The sequence below is a fragment of the Oryctolagus cuniculus genome, chromosome 6 (genome assembly GCF_964237555.1).
Source record: "Oryctolagus cuniculus chromosome 6, mOryCun1.1, whole genome shotgun sequence".
In the NCBI taxonomy this organism is placed as follows: Eukaryota; Metazoa; Chordata; class Mammalia; order Lagomorpha; family Leporidae; genus Oryctolagus; species Oryctolagus cuniculus.
In genome coordinates this window covers 53,112,377-53,118,287 of record NC_091437.1, presented here as the reverse complement: position 1 = coordinate 53,118,287, position 5,911 = coordinate 53,112,377, and the positions used below count along the sequence as shown (strand labels likewise).

Sequence of the window (5,911 nt, the reverse complement as noted above, 5' to 3'; positions counted from 1 at the left end):
AGGGGCCTCTATCTGTATCTTGTGTAATATCCTGTATAAGAAACTGATAAGCGGAAATGTTTCCCTAAGTTTTGTGAGCCACCTAGTAAATAGGTGTGGTAACCTGGGTTTGCACTCAGGTGACAACCTAAGATGCACCAATGGAGTCTGAAGTAGGACTATTCTTATGGGACCGAGCCCTTGACAGCATCAGAATTGAATGGAATTATTGGATACATAATTGGCATCCAATGGAGAATTATTTGACATATAGGGAAGAATTCCCACACATCTAGCCACAGAATGTTCTGTGTCTGAGTGTGAAGATCACAAGAAAAAATATTTTCCCCTTCTACAGCAAACATGGCATATTAATTGAAATCTGAACATTTATATTAGTATCATGTAGCATACCTGCAGCTAATTAAGCCGACCAGCTTTCTTTCTTCACGGGGGCCTGGTATGCAATGGCTGCAAACAGCAGCCTCCTTGGTAGTGTATGCAACCTATTGTTTGTATGGGTTGCCCTAAGGGACCTAGGAGACAGCCCTGCGCAGTGGACATTCGTGCCTCTGACCTCATGCTGTTGTTAATCTAGGCTGCAGACAGGTATGCGGGGTGCTTTTGGAAAGCCCCAAGGCACAGTAGCCAGAGTTCACATTGGCCAAGTCATCATGTCCGTCCGCACCAAGCTGCAGGACAAGGAACATGTGGTTGAGGCCCTACGCAGGGCCAAGTTCAAGTTCCCTGGCCGCCAGAAGATCCACATCTCAAAGAAGTGGGGCTTTACCAAGTTTAACGCGGATGAATTTGAAGACATGGTGGCAGAGAAGCGGCTCATCCCAGACAGCTGCGGGGTCAAGTACATCCCCAATCGTGGTCCCCTGGATAAGTGGCGGGCCCTCCACTCATGAGCCTGACTCTCCTGTGCTCTGTAATCATTGATAATAAAGCCTGGTTCCTATAAAAAAAAATATCATGTAGTATATAACCAAGTAGAAGGTAATGTATTTATGTAGAATGGATTAAAAAGGAAGAGGAGTACAGGTTTGAGACAGTAATGTGATCCCAATTTTATTGTAGCTCATTTTCTAGGCATAAATTTACCCAAGAATATAACAACTTAGAAATATGTGCAAAAATTTTATGTAAGATAGGCAATGTGTGAAAATATGGAGAAGGCAGAAGTTCAAAAAAAAAATGCCTCAACATCTATAGTGTGTACTGAGAGGATGTTTCCTGAATGAAATGCCCATCAAGTATGTCATATCATGTACAGACATGGCTGGAATGATGTGTGTAAGAGTCATCCATGGAAACCTTATGCAGTGAAATGAAAAGAGAGTAGTCTGATTTTCTTTGAAGTGTTTTCTTGTGACTAGAGATAAAAGGAGACATCTATTTTCTTTGATGTTTTTATCCTAAATTTTGTATTTGATTTTCCTATAAGCATTATAGAAAGTTTTCTTTTCAATTCACTAGACCATATTCATATTTTCAGTAAAGGCAAGAATTACAGAAATGCCAAATCCCTTGTAGGCATCTCAATAGTGAAGAGCAGATTTCTCTTGGTGGGGGTGGTGAGCATCACTTTTACTTTTCTAAGTTTTAATCCATTATGCAAACTAATGTATCCACCTTATACCAAATGTTCTGCACTTCGGTACTTTGCATGTTGTTTACTTCTCAGAAGAGAAAAGAGAAGGGTGTTAAACCTTAGATAAGCAAGGCACACATCTATGAACCACAATGATATCATTCAATGCCATGTTTATACCTAGTTAGAAATAAGTGAACATCTGCTGATTAAAAAATAGAACTGTAATAGTGGCCAGCAGGGAATAAAGCACGTTATTGAGCTTTGTTATGTAGATGGAAATGTGCTTTGTAGAAAATGCTTTATTTGCAAATACAACAACTAATTGCTGGAGCTAGAAATCCATGCACAAAGTAGATTCTGAGCTCATTTTGAGGAAGCATTCATTCTAATGTGGACATCCGCTGATGCTTCTGTCTTCCCCCGAATGTACCCTGATCACTTTCACAAGCTAGTTTTTGATGATTAGGATGGAGACATGTATGGATCACAATAAAATCTTGCTCAACACGTATCTACTGACATTCGATCTGGTTCTGTCAATTTCTGAGGGCCTTTCCTTCAATTTCTTCCAAAATGTCTTTGATTTTGTTCATTCATTCATTCCACAAATAACCTTGAAGATGATGCATTTGATCTGATACTTAACACATCCCATCTTGTGTCTTGTTTTTGATGGCATGCTGAAGGCAATCTTGCAACACAGGATGAACAAAATAATAGACTGCTTTATTTTCTTTCTCAACTTTCCACCTCTGCACTGCTCTGGAAACTGCCCTCCCAGGGTCACCCAGGTCTTCTCAAATTCTAAAACCAGCATTTCATTTTCAGGCTTTATCCTACTAGAGCTTTGTGTAGACTCCTACTGTTGTACCAGGCTGTTCTTGAATACATTTCCTGAGTGAACTATGGCAGCAAGGCACATGTGATTCTTCATCTTACATTTCTAAATCCTCCTTTTCTAGCCCTTCTTTATTCTCCTACCATGTAAAGAGTGATGTTCCAGGGGCTGGCCCTGTGGTACAGCGAGTTAAGCCACTTCCTGTAGTGTTGGCATCTCATATGGGCACTGGTTTGGATCCTGGCTGCTCCACTTCCAATTCAGCTCCCTGCTAATGTGCCTGGGAAACCAGCAGAAGATGAACCAAGTGCTTGGGCCCTTGCAACCCACATGAGATACCTGGATGGATCTCTTGATTCCTTGCTGCCATTGTAACCATTTGTGGAGTGAACCAGTGGGTGGAAGGTCTCTCTCTCTCTCTTTCTCTCTCTCTGCCTCTCCCTGTCTCTCTCTAACTCTTCCTTTCAAATAAATAAATAAATCTTTTAAAAAAGAAAAAAAGAGTTATGTTCCAGAAGCCTAGAAACCTCTGTTCTCAGATCACCTTCTTTTGTTTTTACATCACATGGTGGCTTCCAGCTTTTCTCACGCCCTTCGTCTTGTTACTCTTTGTGTCTTGTATCTCCAGTATAAGGCTAACATCCTTCTCCTCTCCAACCTGAAGCCACTTAGATCTCAGTCTTGTAGTCTTTGGTTTCAATCAGGAACAGGGAACTTGAGTATTACCAAAATAATAAGAAGAAGGAGGAGGAGGATGAGGAAAAGGAAGAGGAGGAGGAAGAGGAGGCATCAGCATTGGGTAAAAATGGATGACACCAGATGGTTCCAGTTTCAACAATGTAATAAACCATGCATCTGAACCTCAGACAGCCCCGCTGCCACCCGACACAGCATGTTGAGCAGGAGTCGGTCCTTTTGTGATTCAGGCAGAGTTGTGTGGGATTGTCAGCTGAATTGTAGAATGAGGGTATAAGGTGTCACTGGCAGCACAGTTGTTCACATATTTAGTCATTCACTGATGTGTTGAATCATTAATAGACATTTTTTATAAAATATTTGCATACATACTAACTGCTGAGCTTTTCATTTTTGATAGAGATACAACAATTATGAGACAGTCTGCCTTCAAGAAGCTTATGATCTGGTAGGAAAAGACCAGGAAGTAGGATACAGAAACAAAGTGATGATCAGTCAGCCAGTTTCCAACAGAACATGAAATGCGCCATGACCATCAACAGAGTGGTGGGAGAAAGGATAAGGGGATGGGAGAGAGGATAACTGGGGCTTTCAGAGCAGCCTTTGTGAGACAGGAGATGATGGAGCTGCCATGCAGTCTCTGGAGGGAGGAGGACAGCAAGTGACAAGCTCTGGGATGAGGAGAAACTGAGTCAAGGTAAAAATTGAGTGGAATAAGGGTTGAGGACACACGGAAAGGTAAGGTCAACTTACAGGACCTTCTAAGGGGATAAACTTTTCTTCACACTGCAGCTGGAAGCCACTGAAGGATTTTTAAAAGTAGAGCAATGTTGAGCCGGTGCCGCGGCTCACTAGGCTAATCCTCCGCCTAGCAGCGCCAGCATACCTGGTTCTAGTCCCGGTCGGGGTGCCGGATTCTGTCCCGGTTGCCCCTCTTCCAGGCCAGCCCTCTGCTGTGGCCAGGGAGTGCAGTGGAGGATGGCCCAAGTACTTGGGCCCTGCACCCCATGGGAGACCAGGGTAAGTACCTGGCTCCTGCCATTGGATCAGCGCTGTGCGCCGGCCGCAGCGCACCAGCCGCTGAGGCCATTGGAGGGTGAACCAACGGCAAAGGAAGACCTTTCTCTCTGTCTCTCTCTCTCATTGTCCACTCTGCCTGTCAAAAAAAAAAAAAAAAAAAAGTAGAGCAATGCTACCTTAAATACATCTTACGAGATGACTTGCACTCAGTGTAGAGAAGGGACTACAGGGGACAAGAGCAGAAGTAGGAGACTGAGACAGGTATTTAGAAAGAAAAGGATACTGGAACTAAGGTAGAGTATACCTGGTAATAGTTTATTATTTTAAAATTATATTATTGTAAACAAACCACAGATACAGGAAACCATACAGAATAACCATACAGCTTAAAGCATTATTGTAAAGCAATCTGTCACCCTCAAATAGAAATGCATGGGGTCTTCAAAGAGTTCATGGGAAATGTGTATCACAAAATCTTGGCATGGATTTGAAGTTTTCTTTGCAATAACATAATCTTACCTTTTAATTCCATTGTCTATGAACATTTTGAAGTACATTCATACAACTTGGTCAGTGGCATCAGAAGCCTCCCCTAAGCCCCACACTCAGCAAAATCCCTTTTGTCTCCCCAAATAAGCACTATTCTCACTTTTACCCTTTTTAAAAAAGAATTCATTTATTTATGCAAAAGGCAAAGTGACAGAGAGGACAGAGACAGGGAGAGGAAGAGGGAAAAATCTTCTATCTGCTGATATACTTCCCAAATAACCACAAAAGCAAGGACTGGCCCAGGCCAAAGTCAGGAGTCAGGTACTACATCCAGGTCTCCCACATGCGTGGCAAGGGACCAAGCATTTTGGCCATCTTTAGCTATCTTCCTATACACATTAGCAAGAAGTTGGATTGGAAGAGGAGCATTCGGGCCTGGAACCAGCATTGCAATATGGGAAGTCAGCTCCACAAGTATTTGCTTTACTCACTGCCTCATAATGCCAGCCCCTATCCTTGCTTCCTTCCTCCTTTTTGTAAAATACATTTATCACTCAATGGGTATCCCTAGACATCACTGTTGGATCAAGCTCATTTCTTTCTTAAAATCAATATGCCTTTAAACACCCTTTTGGTCTACAGCTTTCCCTCTCCTTTACATTTTATCTGATGAAGGATCTGGTATATTTGATGTATATATTTTCTTGAAATGTCTTTTGCTGAGGGTATAGACGGATGCCATTGAACCCTGGTGTTCCTCTGTCCTCCGTATTCCTAAAGCTGGTGACCAGATGCACAAGCTTTATCAGACTTGTGCAGAATCCTTTACCAACATTATTTCTGGTTTTGTGGTGTTTCATCAGAGGCACATTATGTTTCTGTTTCTCTTTTTGTGATACTAGTTGCTAATTCATTAGAGTTTGCAAAATTGTGATATTATATCATTTGATTTCATTTATTATAAATACTTTCTCTCATGTGCTATTTGCCTACCCAGGGATTCATACTGGAAAGTTGTAATAAATGTCTGATTTTTTTCCATTCATAGACCAGATTTGATGATAATGGGATTTTTCCTATCATCTTCCAAATAGAAAAATGTTAATTTTAAAGTTTTTAAAATATTATGGTGATTTAGCCAATCTGAAAAAGTATTTGGCAGTTTCTCATATAGTTAACCATTCACTTGTAACCTAATAATCTTGTTGTAAGGTATTTACTCAAAGCAAGTAAAAACATTTGTTGATACTAAAACGTATAAGTGAATACTTAAAGTAATTTTACTCATT

At 41.2% G+C, this 5,911-nt stretch overlaps 1 non-coding gene across 1 annotated transcript; it reads left to right on the top strand.

The window, feature by feature from the left end:
• The first annotated feature begins 393 nt into the window (after window positions 1-393).
• Window positions 394-528, top strand: LOC127490855 (small nucleolar RNA SNORA70). The gene has a single exon (XR_007919246.2). It is a non-coding gene; the product is annotated as a small nucleolar RNA SNORA70 (small nucleolar RNA).
• Window positions 529-5,911: the final 5,383 nt, after the last annotated feature.